This window comes from Rhinolophus ferrumequinum, chromosome 4 (assembly GCF_004115265.2).
Source record: "Rhinolophus ferrumequinum isolate MPI-CBG mRhiFer1 chromosome 4, mRhiFer1_v1.p, whole genome shotgun sequence".
Taxonomy (NCBI): domain Eukaryota; kingdom Metazoa; phylum Chordata; class Mammalia; order Chiroptera; family Rhinolophidae; genus Rhinolophus; species Rhinolophus ferrumequinum.
In genome coordinates this window covers 40142-55261 of record NC_046287.1, presented here as the reverse complement: position 1 = coordinate 55261, position 15120 = coordinate 40142, and the positions used below count along the sequence as shown (strand labels likewise).

The 15120-nt window shown below is 42.1% G+C and overlaps 1 protein-coding gene across 10 annotated transcripts in view; it reads right to left on the bottom strand.

Annotated features, from left to right (window-relative positions):
• FBXO25 (F-box protein 25) overlaps nt 1–5457 on the bottom strand; it is a 66153-nt gene extending 60696 nt beyond the window's left edge. For 5 of the 10 annotated variants that reach the window (XR_004422916.1, XR_004422915.1, XM_033105227.1 and 2 more), the window contains exon 1: nt 175–295. The gene's annotated coding sequence lies outside the window, so the exon portion shown is untranslated. Of the gene's footprint in view, nt 1–174; nt 296–4459; nt 4597–5437 lie in introns of those variants that run through there. The other 5 variants (XM_033105232.1, XM_033105235.1, XM_033105233.1 and 2 more) reach the window with 5 other exon arrangements.
• Between the last annotated feature and the right edge of the window lie 9663 nt (nt 5458–15120).

Below are 15120 nucleotides of genomic sequence, written 5' to 3'. Positions count from 1 at the left end.
AGTCCCTACCTGCTGGGGCCTGTGCAGAATTTTTTAAGCACAACCCAGAACCTGGGCACGATTAATTATGCCCCGAGGCGACCCTGGCAGCCAGGAAGGAAGATGCCCATACACCAGTCTCAGGACCCATCAACAGCCCCAGACAATGAAGAGCACAAACTCAGAAGTCCAGACCTGAAGGTGACCAGCAGAAAATGCAGCAAGGAGGTCAGCAGTGGAAGAGAGAGGTCTGCGGCCTTAATGCTTAGTGGACGTGGGGCTGTGAAGGGAGGCCTGCGTCCTGAGTCCAGCTTCCCTGGAAGACACACACATTTAAATGAACCAAAATAAGAGTCATCTCTGAATGATCGATTGTTTTCCAGATGAGTTTTCATGCTCTATCATTTCTTGCTAATTTCTACTTCAGCATTTTGGAACAATAAACACATATAAATAGCAATCCATTTTTTTTAAAAGAAGAAAAAACGACATGAGTTAGATTACACTGGATATCAATATGACCACCTTCTAGGGCAGACTTCTTGATAGAAGCAAAACTTACAATGAACATATAATGCACCGTTTGGAAACCATCCCAATGAAAATCCAAGCAAGTATAGTTTTGTACATTAACTTGAACAGTTTCCATGTATCACCTAGTGTAGTTGACAGAAACCGTGAATTCTATGAAAGTTATTTCCTACGACAACGTGAATGGACCTAGAGGGCATTATGCTGAATGAACTAAGTCAAACAAAGACAAATACTGTATGATTTCACTTACAGATGGAATCTAAAGAAGCAAAACAAATGAATTAACAAAACAAATCAGAAACAGACTCATAGATACAGAGAACAAACTGATGGTTTCCAGGTGGGAATGGGGTGGGGGGGGCTGGGTGAAAAAGGTGAATGGATTAAGAAGTACAAATTGGCAGTTACAAAATAGTCAGGGGGATGTACAATACAGCACAGGCAATATAGTCAATAATATGGTAGTAACTAAGTATAGTGCCAGGTGGGTATGAGACTAATTGGGGGTACCATTTCATAAATTATGTAAGTGTCTAACCACTATACTGTACACCTGAAACTAATGTAAATTAATATTGAATCTCAACTGTAATTAAACAAAAAAAAACACTTAAAGAAAACTATTTCTTAAAGTGAAATCTTCTGGAACTCAATGTGACCTATTTTCTAAAACAAAATTTTAAATGGCAAATAAATGGTTATAAAATAAAGGTTTTATAAAAAGATTTTAAAAAGTCCTGATTAAGAATTGCATATCCAAATAAAAGGTCTTTTATTTATCTTTATAATTCCAATTACCATTACATAATTTTTGTCTATTTTATCACTAATTATGTAAATTTTGTTATCTAAAATGAATTATTATATTCTCTTAAAAGTATAATAATACCCAATTAAATAAATGTACCATTATTAATGTAACCATTTCCATAGTTTTGGAATTAGAACTGCTTGATTATTTTTAAACAATGCTGTGATAAACTTTTTTATTTATCTGCACGTACTCTTTTTCTGTGCCTGCTGTAATACCACAAACTTGTTGAATAAAACAACAAAAATGTAAAAAAGAGAAAATGATTTCCTGCTGCCCCTAAGTGCATGTTTCCAATGCACACTACTAAATAATATACGAATAGTCAGACAACACATCACAACGTTTTGGTCAATGACAGACGACATATACAATGGTTGTCCCTTAAGTTTATAATGGTGCTGAAAAATTTCCATCACTTCATGTATCGTAGCTGTAGTAATAACGTAGCACAATGCATTCCTCATGAGTTTGTGGTGATGCTCACGGAGACAAATGACTAAAAGCACAGCACATACAGTTACAGTCACAGGCTACACCACCTAGGTGTAAGTACACCTCACCCTATAATGTTCAAACGACGACAAAATCTCCCAATGACGCATTTCTCAGAATGTATCCCTGTTGCTAAGTGGTGCATGACTGTATTGTCTAGTAAGTTTTCCATGACTCATTATACATTATGAACTTAAAAATTATTTGTCCTTGGGGCAGCCAGATGGCTCAGGTGGTTGGAGCGCGAGCTCTGAACAACAGGGTTGCTGCTTCGATTCCCACATGGGCCAGTGAGCTGCACCCTCCACAACTAGATTGAAGACAACGAGCTGCTGCTGAGCTGCCTGAGGATCAGCCGGATGGCTCCATTAATTAGAGCGCAAGCTCTTAACAACAGTTGGGTTGCTGGTTCAATTCCTGCATGGGATGGTGGGCTGCGCCCCCTGAAACTAAGATTGAAAATGGCGACTGGACTTCGAGCTGAGCTGCATCCTTGTCGTGCAGAGGACCCTGCTCGCTGCACCATTTGTCGTGCAGGGCGGCCTGCGGGGTCTCTGGTCCCGCTCCCCACATAAGAACGCAGGACACGCTGAGGCCAAAAAGGAACACCCACGGAGCCATAGGTAGGGGAGTCATATCTCTATATTCTCGCTGGCGGCTGGGTTGGAGACACAGGAAACAGGAGCCACACAATTCTCAACCCTCACTGCGCCGCTTGCAGGCTCAGCCACCATCTCCTTGCTAGCCCCCATTTTTTTGCTAGCGTAGCCACGGCAGTTATATTAGTGCCCAATGGCTCAATGGTTACAGCTGACGGCCAACTAGCCACAGGTGACGGCCATTTGATCACAGTCGATGGCCATTTACTACCTGAGCCAGCACCTTTCTATGTGAGGCCGAGAGCTTGGAAACTGCTTTTTGGGGCTCTGTCCCCACAGTCCTCCACAGCTGGATTGAAGGACAACAACTTGGAGCTGATGGGTCCTGGAGAAACACACTGTTCTCCAATACTCCCAAATTAAAAAAAAAAAATTTGTCCTGACTGGTGTTTTTTCTTAATCTCAGACAAGATCCTATTCAATTCAGAGATATAATTTCTTGAAGAGAAGCTTTATAAATTTCATATTTTTATTTCCATTCTAAAAATATTGAAATAAGTTCAGTCAAGTTCTAGCAAATGAAAAAACATTTGAAAATGAAAAGCGGATATAGTGTTTCTTTAGGGAAAACTAAATACCAAAATATGATATTCACTCACTCCCTTTACCTCTTATCATATATCTTTCCAAGTCCATCCAACCACTCCCATTCCCTCTTTTAAACTCTGCAGTGGGACACAGGAAATACAAAAACACCAACCAGGGTGTTTTTGCCCATCAGAAGCACACCCCCTAAACACACACATACACACAAATACACACACACACACACACGAACCCACAAATAAGTTTAAGTCAAGACAGGACCTGCTTTTGTTACGTAACACAGAACACCAGTGAACTTCATCTATGCCCTGCCTGACATTCTTGAAAATTTTCTAAGTGGATCTGGGGATCCAGGAGTCATTAGTGTCTGCATGAAAGGTTGGAGAGGGCGCCTCTGCCGTTAAATCTCTCTGGCAATTTCCTAGGTCAGTTCAGGAGCATGGGAAACGCCACTGCCCAAAATGTGAGCCTCACGGAAATTTTTCTAGACCTAACTGAAAATGTTCTAAGTCCCCTCTGAGGCCCAGAAAAGACTGGAGCTGGGTTGGGAAACCAGGGAACGGCTTGTACTGGTCCTCCCAGCTGACTAGGACCAACAAGGATGACTTGACAATCCAGCCCATCCTTGAACATTTGTAGAAAAAGGTCAAAGGGAACTTGAAGAGAACACACACTTAATTGGAAACCTTAGGTCACAACCAACTAAGCCAACAGATCACATGAACAAAGAAAGCTGTTATATACTCTTGGTTTGATTGTTAATATAAAAATTATCAATACTCTTACCAAATGCACGTTAAAAGTGTAAATTACTACAAACCAAATAATATTTTAAATATGTAGTGAAGTTTGGAAAAACCTTGATGCCTCTACTCTGAGCCTGACAGTAAATTTAAAAGGGAAATTACAAAATTAAATTTAAAAGGGACACTACCACGCCATGTAATGAATTCGGAATATGCCGTTCCCAAGAGCTCATTTTCCAGGGGGACATCGGAAATGTGAACACACGTCGGCAGGCAGAGCCAGAGGGGTAAACTTGGGACACCACGACCCGAGGGGTCACAGGACAGGGTCGGCCCTGGGCTGCCCCGAGAGGCGAGAGGGGCGACGGGGGGACAAGGACGAGAAGCCACGTCCCGAGCGGGGACTTGACATCGCGCGTGATGGGGACACCGTGAGGTGACCGAAGGCAGAAAGGCCGGGCGGAGACGGCCTCTGAGCTATTGTAACCGGAAACGGAAATGACGCAAAACCGCGCCGGAGCGATTGGCCTCCGGGCCGCTCAGGGCAGCGGGAGAGTCTCCCCGCGGGCCAGACGGGCGGATGCGAGGCCTGTGACATCCGCTAGGACCCCCGGACCCCGTGTGGAGGACGGCGCGGGGAGGAGGCCGCGGAGGGCGGATTCAAACCTCTGAGAACAGAGCCCACTCACCCGCCTGAAGCCTTCGCGCCGGGAAATCCCCTTCGACGCCCACAGGAAATTACGGAGGAAGCGGCGCGGCCTCAGCCAGGAAGGGGCGGGGCCAGAGAGGAGGCCGTCAGCGAGGCTTGGGGCGGGGCCTGTAGAGGCGGGGTCGGACGGAGCAGAACTGAGCAGAGTGGCGAGGCCAGCGTGGGGCGGGTCCTCGAGGGGGTGGGAAAAGTGGGCGGGGCCTGAGCCTCCCGGGCCATTTAGGGGTAGGCCCGGCCTCCCACGCAACACGCCTCCTCCAATCTCCGCGTTTGGATCCGTTGGAATCTCTGAGGCCTCCCGGGCAGCCAGGCTGCTTCCTCCCTACTTCAGGTTAAATGTTTCAGACAGTTCAAGGTAAGAGCTTAGAGTTGTGAGGCCATTTATAGTGAATGCTGAGATGTTTCCGATAACAGTTTGAAAACGGTTTGAGTCAAAATTCCACTGTAGACAGAGTTGGTGGTTTAAAACAAGCATTTCATTACATCTCATGATTTTTTGGGTTAAGAATTCAGGCAGGTCGACAACCAAGATGGCGCAGTAGGTAAACGCTGCATTTACCTTCTCTCACAACCAAATCAAAATTACAACTAATCTACAAAACCACCATTATTGAGAATCGCCTAAAATCAAGCTGAACTGAAGCCTTTCAACCACAGACATGCAGAAGAATCCACTGCCAGACTGGAAGGAAGGTCAGACACGCGGAACGGACTGGTCCCACACCCACGTGACTATTAAAAACCAGGAGGGCTACTTCAGCTCTGATTATCCCCCCATCTCATAACGGAGCGAGGGATCTTCATCCCAGCCCAGGGATCCAGGTCTGGGGAGAGCAGTCCCCATGATTTTTGGTTATGAAAAGCAGCGGAGATTGTGACCGAGCCTGAATACAGCTGCACTCACAGGTGCTCCTCTTAAAGGAATCGCAGGCGGAGTTACCCACCAATAGGACAGCACCTTGAGCTGAGCTGCCGCTGAGCTCCTGGATGGCTCAGTTGGTTGGAGTGCATCCTCTCAAACACAAGGTTGCCAGTTCGACTCCCGCAAGGGATGGTGGGCTGTGCCCCCTGCAACTAGCAACGGCAACTCGACCTGGAGCTGAGCTGCGCCCTGAACAACTAAGACTGAAGGGACAACTTGACTTGGAAAAAAGTCCTGGAAGTACCCCTTCCCCAGTAAAATCTTTAAAAAACAACAACAAAAAACGATTTATCTGGGAAAAGAAAATGGAACCACCAAAGAGTGTAAGCACACTCACACCCGGAGGGTAGTCCTCTGTGTCAAAAAACCCAGAGCACAGTACTGGCTCCCTCCTTTATTGACATCTCTCCCCCTAGAATTTACCATGGAGTTCAACAGGAAGTCAAGACTAGAGAGTCAATAAGGGGCCCAGCTCCACCCATAGTCTTCCCAGCTCTATGATTAAGCATCTTAAGATGTCAGTTTACTTTCTAATGCCAGAAAGTACAAACAACTTGAATGACTATCAGTGGCTGAATAAACAAACACAATCTGGTTTATCCATACAATTGAATATTATTCAGACATAGAAAATACTAAGTATTCGTATGTGCCACAAAATGGATGAACTTTGAAAACATGATGCTAAATTTAAAAAGCCAGATGAAAAGGTCAAATATCGTTTGACTCCATGTATATAAACATTCAGAACAGGCAAATGCATACCATGTTTCCCTGAAAATAAGTCCTAGCCAGACAATCAGCTCCAAATCATTTTTTGGAGCAAAAATTAATACGAGACCCGGTCTTATTTTAATATAAGACCGGGTCTTATATAATGTAATGTAATATATAATATAAATATAATAAATATAATGCCAGGTCTTACACTAATTATTGTCCCAAAAGATGGATTAGAGCTGACTGTCCGGCTAGGACTTATTTTTGGGGAAACAGGGTAGATACAGAGCTGCCAAGGGTTGTGGAGTGGAATAATGGAAGTGATTGCTTAATGAGTGTCAAGTTTGTTTTTGGGATGATGAAACTGTCTGGAATTTGATTAGTGGTAATGCTTGTACAACATTGTAAATATACCAAAAAACAATGAATTGTTTAATTTAAAACAATAAAAATGCTGATTTTTATCTCAATAAAATAAATTGTAAAGTATCCAATCCATTGTCAACAATGAGAAATAACTTATTGGCTATAAATTCACCAAAATGAAAGCATAGAATCAACTAGTAAAGAGAAAATTTGAAATTTTGATTCATCCAGGAGAGACAAGATAGCCTGGCTTTACCATTCATGTGGTACATTTCTCTATCATAAAAATTTACCTGGTACCAGTAGGTGAGTCAAGTGAGCATATATATGTAACATCCTAAATGAAAGATAATTTTCAAAAAACCCTGTAATTATGACACTTCTGCATGTATATGAACATATATTAAACTATTTTACCTAACTCAGCAGATATTATATCCAGTTGAAAAAATAATCTAAAGAGTAGACATGGGAATATTGAAATGAGTATGTAAATGGAGGGAACATTGGTGACGTCAGTGTGAGGGGAGAGACAATTGAACCGCTACTGGACAACACACTGTGTATGTCTATCAGTGACGTGAAACCTACAGAGCTTGTAAAAGAAGTCAAAGACAATGTAAGGCGAGAGGAAGAGAACGTGGAGTGGTAGCCTCTAAATAGGGCAAGGTTTTCTATTGAAGGACACATTTTTTTCCTACGATGTTAAAATCAAGAAGGAAGCCAGAGTTCATTCAGGAAGAGGGCCCAGTCATTAGCGTGGACCAAATCCCAACCACAGACAATCCAGGCCCACAGCTGATCATGACCTAGTGGACACCAGAGACATCCCAAGATGTACGGCATCATAAAGGTTGCTCCCTGACAGAAGGGGCCCTTAAATGTCTTTGCTAAGTGCTGTAGCTATTACCTATTAAATGGTTTCAGCAGCACACATTAGTTTTTAAAAACATAATCACCATTGTGTTTTGATCTTGTAAAACTGATAACGACTTTTGCTTAGTAATCTTACCAAAAATTTGGAAGTGGCCTTGATTCATTTATTGTTATTAACCGCTCCATTTAGAGTGAGGTCCTGCCAGTCATTTTGGTAAGCTGAACATAACTGTCTTTAAAATGAAGGTCATTCTTTGGTCATGAAACAATGTAAACATGGCAGTATTAATTTTTAAAACATAAATTACTATTGTTTTAAATACAATATTAAAAATCCAAATAATGTGAGTGATTGAGCACACACTTAACTGTTCTACATCTCTCTTTGTGAAATTCTCTCCATTACTCACCAGGAACCAAACAAAAAATCTATGAAGCCAAGTCTTTGTTGAGGTGGCTGTCACTTCATGCCCAAGCACAGACCTCTTTCTCCCTATACAAAAAGCACCGCTTTGATAGTGATTTCCCTTTTCATGCAGTTGAAAACCTCATCAGTGATACAACTTCATCAACTATATACTCCGAAGGACACATCCTAAATTACTTGGAAACCAGTCAAGATAAATCCAGTCAAGCATTCCACTTAACAAGCATTCCTCTAATTAGGTAAATCGTGTAGAGAGGATTAAGAAGAACCAGTTGTGCCTTGGTTCTGCACTTTTTCTAAAGGTCTCTTAAATGTATTCTTAGAAATGAAGAACAGGCTGGGTCTTTGTGATACAGATTCTCTACAGCATTGTCTGGAACAACCCAATCCACAAAACAAGGAGGCCTCTGGGAAAAAACAGCAACTCTACTTTTGAAACATGTAGAAGAAACAAATTAAAGGACACATCTGTTTTCCTTAATTGTGTCTACACTATTTGCCTAATTCGGGGTGGGGCTGGGTAGGTAGGAGATTTTGTTAAAGAATCTGGATGACTAGATTTGTCTTGACTGGTATTCAAGTTAAGTCTTTCAGTTGGGTCCTCTGGATTACGTGATTGATGAGATTATATGACTGATGAGGTTACATAATTTATGAGGTTATATCGTTGATGGTGTTATGAAGTTCATATAAAGAGAGCTTGAGATCAAAATGATGCTTAGTCTGCAGAGAGAAGAAGCTCTGAGCTCCAAAGCCTGGTGACTGTGACCTCAATAAAGAATTAGCTTCATTATGTCTTCCAATTACATTCGCAAACTTGCCACCGTATGCTTACGTTGACAGCACTGTACAAACAGCTCGGTAAGGTTTCACAACCTTGGTATATCAGTGTCTCACAGCTGTGTTGGTGTCGACATGTGGTGGTGTCTTGCTGAGTGTTCATTGTTGTGTTTTTGTGTGCCATCACAAGAATGTCTGAGCTTGAATTAGATCATCGAATAAACATTAAATTTCTTGTTAAACTGGGCAAGAGTGGAAGTGAAATCAGGGACATGTTAGTCCAAGTTTATGGGGATAATGCCATGAAGAAAACAGCGGTGTACAAATGGATTAAATGTTTTTCTGAGGGGAGAGAATGTGTCAGTGATGGAGAGAGGTCAGGGTGGCTAGTGACAAGCAGAACCGACGGAAACATTGCAAAAATTCATCGAACTGTGCGTCAAAATCATCGGCTGACTGTAAGAAGCATAGCAGACCAAGTAAACATCGATAGAGAAACAGGAAATCTTAACTGAAAATCTTGGCATGAGAAAGGTATGTGCAAAAATGGTCTCAAAGGAACTCAGTGATGAACAAAAGCAAAGGAAAGTCGAAGTTTGCCAAGACCTTTTGGAGAGGCAAGACGATGTTTTGGGCTGCGTTGTCACTGGTGATGAAACATGGGTGTAGCAATACAACTCTGAAAGAAAGCGTCAAAGTTCACAACGGGAGTCAGCCAATTCTCTACAACCAAAAAAGTTCCGTCAAAATGATGTTTCTAACTTTTTTTGATATCAGAGGGATTATTCATTATGAATTTGTACCAACTGGACAAACAGTTAACCAAATGCTGAAAAGGCTGTGTGAAAAAATTAGACAACTTGAACTTTTCGCCAACAATTCATGGTTCTTGCATCACGACCATGCACCTGCTCACACAGTACTGTCTGTGAGGGAGTTTTTAGCCAGTAAACAAATAACTGTATTGGAATACCCTCCTCCCTCACATGATCTGGCCCCCAATGACTTTTCTTTACCTGAAGATAAAGGAAATATTGAAAGGAAGACATTTTGATGACATTCAGGACATCAAGGATAATACAACCACAGCTCTCATGGCCATTCCTGAAAAAAACGAGTTCCAAATTGCTTTGAAAGGTGGACTAGCCACTGGGATAGTACATAGCTTCCAAAGGGGAGTACTTGGAAGGTGACCGTAGTGATATTCAGCGATGAGGTATGTAGCACTTTTTCTAGGATGAGTTAATGAACTTAATTGTCATACCTGTATTTGGATTTTGGTAAGTACTGAACACGATTTTTCACGAGGAGGGACAGACCTCAGTTACTTGGTTGATTGGAAACTGTGATTGGAAAAAGATTGTGTAAGTGGACTTCGGGCATTTTATAGCAGGCTGTCTGAGGGCAGGTTAGGTTGTTGTGGACATGAAATTTCTCTGAAATTGTAATTCCTACATTAATGGTCAGAGTTCCGGAAATGTGCTTCACCTTTTAAGTCATGGCATAACTTTCTGCAATTAGACCAGTGCAGGAGACAGTAAATGTATAAGTTAATTAACAAAACAGGAAAATATATAATGACAATTTCTGTAAGTGGCCTGAGGGAATAAGAGTTGCAATTAAGGCAATGGGGAAGGGGAAGAGGAAGACTAACTTCATCAGTGAAGATATCTGTGAGAATTTGACATTTAAATTGAGACTGAAGACAAATGGATATGTGGTATGAATGGGCGTGGGTGGGGCGTGGCTGTGTTTGGAAAAAAGATGGTAAGAGAGCTCCACGTGGATATAAGAGCAAAGGCTACTTGTGTCTGTAGATAGAGGAGGCCAAGTGAAACAGTTGTACCTGAACGCCTTGTGGAGACATTAAAAAACACTGAAGAATAGAGATGGAGTTGTTTTGTTGTTTTGGGTAGGGCAGGTATTGTCCTGAGACACAAATTCATTTTAGGTGCCTTTCGCTACAAACTAAAGATCATAGTTCATAAATCTAGCTAGAATACAGACAAGAGATTTGTCACCATCAATTTATAGGTAATAATGGAAAAAGCAGAAGTGATTGAAAGTGAGAGTGGCAGCATAGTGCACTCAAAGAGGTGAGAAGAGGGGCCAGGATGGAGTCTTGAGACACTCCCATAGTATTGTTCATGTTGTTGTTTTCAAAGGACACTGGGAAGGAGTGATCACAGAGTAGCCTGAAATTAATCAGAAACCTGAGAGAGCACAGAAAAATAAATGTCCCAAAGGGAGGTTATAGTCCAATTCTTTGGTTCCAAGTAAAATACCAAGAAACACCCCTTAGGTATTTTATGGAAAGAACTTGCATGGAATTAGCAAGATATATTTATGGAAGGATAACTGGTGGTCTTGGTAAGTCAAAGGGTAAGGGGATGTGAAGAAATATTTGGGAAAGAAGGGAGAGAATGAAAAGGGAGGGAGGGAGGGAGGGAAGGAACAAAAGTAGAGAGAAAATAGAATTATATAAGGTTTTTGTTTCAAAATGGAAGAGACATAATAATTTAATTAATAGATAAAGATAGGAGAGATGGCTGGTAAGCGAGATTCAACATATAACTGACAATATGGAGTTTCCAGGAAAGCAGGAAAGAAAGGGATTTAACTGGAGAAGTTGGACAGGTCCAGGAGTAGGGAAGTTTCTTCCATTTAATAGAAGAAAAAGAGTAACGGAATATTATGGGTGCAGGGATAATTGTAGACATCCTGCAGTGAGCTGAAGAAATTTCTCAAAGGATCTACTTCATCTGTGTAGTGGGAGGCAACCCTATCTGTGGAAAAGAATGACAATGGTATGTGTGCCAGGAAAAGGTCTGCATAAAGTCTGAAGTATTATAACGGAGTTAGAAGAGTTAGCAAGATATGGAAGGACTGCCAGATACGTTTGCAAGTTCTGGAGGTGTGAGCCTATACTTAGACCAGGTGTGACATCCCAGTGATGTACTGTGAAAGAAGCAAGAAGAATTTGGAGGCCCTGGGATTGGTGTCTTGATCAGCAGATGTAGTGAAAAGGTAAGGATCAATAAAGCCTGTCTATATACATATGAATCTGTAAGCACGGAGTCACATTTAATAGAAATTGTCTTTTCTTTCTCTGGACTTCAGATTGAAGGAAATGAGTTGAACTACTGTTGAGAAGGCTAGTGCACAGACCACACTCCAGGCTGGGAACTTGGGGAACTCCCTCAACTCACCCACCTTGGATGACATCTTGGCTCCTGAGTCTCAGTCCTGCCAACATGGCTGGGCTCACTCTGGGGAGAGGACGCAGCTGTTGCTGCCACATCAGGAAGGAGTTTCACTTGTTCAGCTACCTGAAGAGGAACAAATTAGCATAGTTCAAAGAATCAGCTTTATAAAGTATCTGCCGAAAGGAGTTTATCACTGTGGAAGAGGAGCAGAAGATCCAGGAGTGTGTCATCTGCTGGATGGACTTCATTAAGGGAGATGCCACACGGTCCCTGTTGTGCATGCACCTCTGTCACGTAGACTGTGAAGACAAATTGTTGATGAGATTGCTTACATGCCCCTACCGCAGGAGCCCCATGGGTGTAGTGGAGCCTGCATCCTATGAGAATAATCCAGCCAGAATTTCTTGTCTGATATCAGGTGAAGCATCATTTGTAGTGATTTTGATCTTTTGTTGCTGAGCCCAAATAGCTAGGGATTAGGATTTAAAGTCATGCACAAAGGTTTCCTAAAATTTCCTGAATGGTTGTAGATGTGAGAGAACAATCTGTGATGTTTTAGAAATTTAGGGGGGAAATAGCTGGCATAAAGCCAGCTTGACCAACAAAAAGCCTTGACCAACTGTTGAAAAACATCATTGTATCTTATTATTGTTCCAATTCCTAGGTATTGTGTGAAGTGTTACAGCAGCTATGCGTATTTTTATTGTGTACGCTGAAGATCAGGAAAAAGATAATGGTTATTTTTTTCCTACATGAAGTAACTTTCTCTCCCACCCAAACTCTTATCTCAACTTGCTGGTATTTGGGTAAAGGTTTTATTAAAAGCTATGGTTTTATAAAACAAATAAAATGAAATCAAATATGTATAAATAAAGAATATTGTCAAAGTATCCTTCAAAATGGTCTTTGTTCTCCATCATTTAATGAGACGTTTACTTTTTCTCTTCTAAATCCAATCAAGGTGAAGTGGGGGGCACTGGATGGAGGCTGGGGGGAGGGGTTACAGGGAAAGAAGCCCTGTCTAGGTTTAGCACTTGTGTACTCAGGGTGCTTCCAAGGGGTTTAGCTATGATTAGGTTTTCCCTTATAAGGGGAAGATAAAATCGATGTCTCATTTTCCCCAAGAAGCTGGGCAGTGCAGACTTTGGGAGAACAAGCAGCAGCTCCTTCCAGAAGAACATGCATTGCGAGTGTAGTGCCTTGCTGCCTCTAATTTGGGGGTTCTGGTGAGTCCTCTGTTCAACTATTAGGTTGGTGCAAAAGTAATTGCAGTTTAAAAGGTTAACGTTGCAAAATTTGCACCAACCTAATAGATGTCAGCAAGCTTCACTCTGTTTCATTGCACAAGTCTTAATCTTTGAACAGTTCTCTACCAAAACACTGGCTTAAATATTTAAATTCTATTAATATCTACTTTTCATCTGCTCATTAACTTCATCACTTGTGCTGGTATTATCATGACTCATGCCCATGATACATTCTAATGCAGGGGATTTTAAGGGGTAAATTTGCAAGATGGGAGTTGTTGAGTACACCAAATTGAATAGTCATTGACTTGGTTAACCAAATGGTAAAAGTCTGTGACATCACTTGATTGATAACCAAATCTGTGCAGAGCCCAGATGAAAGTCAGAGTTGAGGGAGTGAGATTGCTGGAGATCCCATATGGAGGAGCCAAGCTGACTCAGGACAAGTGCATCCAGAGGGGCAGAGGAGAGGAGGCAAGCAGTGAGGCTCTGGGGGGCAGGGGTGGAGCTGGAGAACACCACCAGTGCACATGGCAGAACAATTGAATCTGAAACTCCCATAGTGAAGGAAGAAACCAAGTCCACACACGGTGCGAACCAGGCATCCCTGCCTCAGAATCATGCAGGCAATCGGAGCTCCTGATCACCATGGGAGAGTCGGCACTTGCAACTCTTGTTCCTCTCACATAAAGGTGTTTATATATTACTCATTAGCAATAGTCACAGTATTCTTACTTTTGACCATGAGCAAAAAGAGCCCCCCTGCTCTTTCCCTTAGAGAACCCTGCATGTCCTTGTTAATTGTGACCACTTCTAAGTGAGGGTTTGGGGCTTCATGGGGGTCTGGAAATTGTGGACATCTGGAGACTCATGGCTTCTTTCTTCTTCCTCCGCTTTGCCTCCTTAATGCATGGACTGGGTGTGAGTGAAAACCTCCATCTGTCCAGGGGAGACCCCTCTCTCCTTGTTCAGGTGTTACATCTTGCCCTTAAATCTCATAGCCTGCAGCAGCTTCTATCACTCCACCCTGTGCAAACTGTCCCCCATCAATTCTCTTCTCAGACCCTCACCCCGTGGAAATGAACGTAGGTGACTGGACACCCCCTAGACACATAAAACCCTGTGGTCCAACTCGACCCATATTTGTGGGACAATCTCTTCACCAAGGTTGTCGAACCAGTTCTAAAAATGAATAAGAGGAATCTGGATCTTGGGGATAACTGCCCAATTTTCCTGACACTCCCGACCCCGAGTATTGTCATCCTCTCAAAATACACCCCACCAAAGGCACGAGATTCAGCATCCCACACTTCTCCCACCCTTCCAAGATCCACACAAACTGTAAAACTCCCTACCAGCTTCTGAAGATTACTCTTGACTGTGTAGGCAGCATCTTCTCTTTTACAAGGTTTCTTCTCCACTGCTGTTTCCTTATTGATCTTCTGTCTGGTCATTCTATCCACTAGTGATACAGTGGTACCGGTATCCTGCTGTGATTGTATAGGTGTCTATTTCTCCTTCAGTTCTGTCGGTGTTTGCTTCATGTATTTTACGGGGCTCTGAGGTTTAAATTTTATGACTGTTATTATCATCTTGGTAAATGGTCCCTTTTATCATCATACAAGGTCCTTCTTTGTCTCTTGTAACAGTTTTTGGTTTAAGATCTATTGTTATTACTATTGCTACTCCTGATCTCTACTGGTTAGTGTTTGCAAGGTTTTACCTTTTCCATTCCTTCATATCCAACTTACATGTCATTAGATGTAAAGCAAGCCTCTTGCAGACAGCATGTAATTGGATCCTATTTTTGTCACACATTATGCCAAGTCTCTGGATTGGGGAGTTTAATCCACTTACATTTAAATCCAAGGAATGCCTTAAGATTTGCCATTTTTTCTTTGATTCTGTACAACTCACAGCTTACTTTGGCTATCCTTTTCTCCATGATTGCCTTCCTTTGTGATCAGTTGATCTTTTGATAGGGACATTTTTTTATTCCCTTCTCATTTCCTTTTGTATATTCTATAGATATTTTGCTCGTGGTTACCATGGAAATTAGGTTTAATCTCCTACACTTGTAACGATGTATTGCAAATT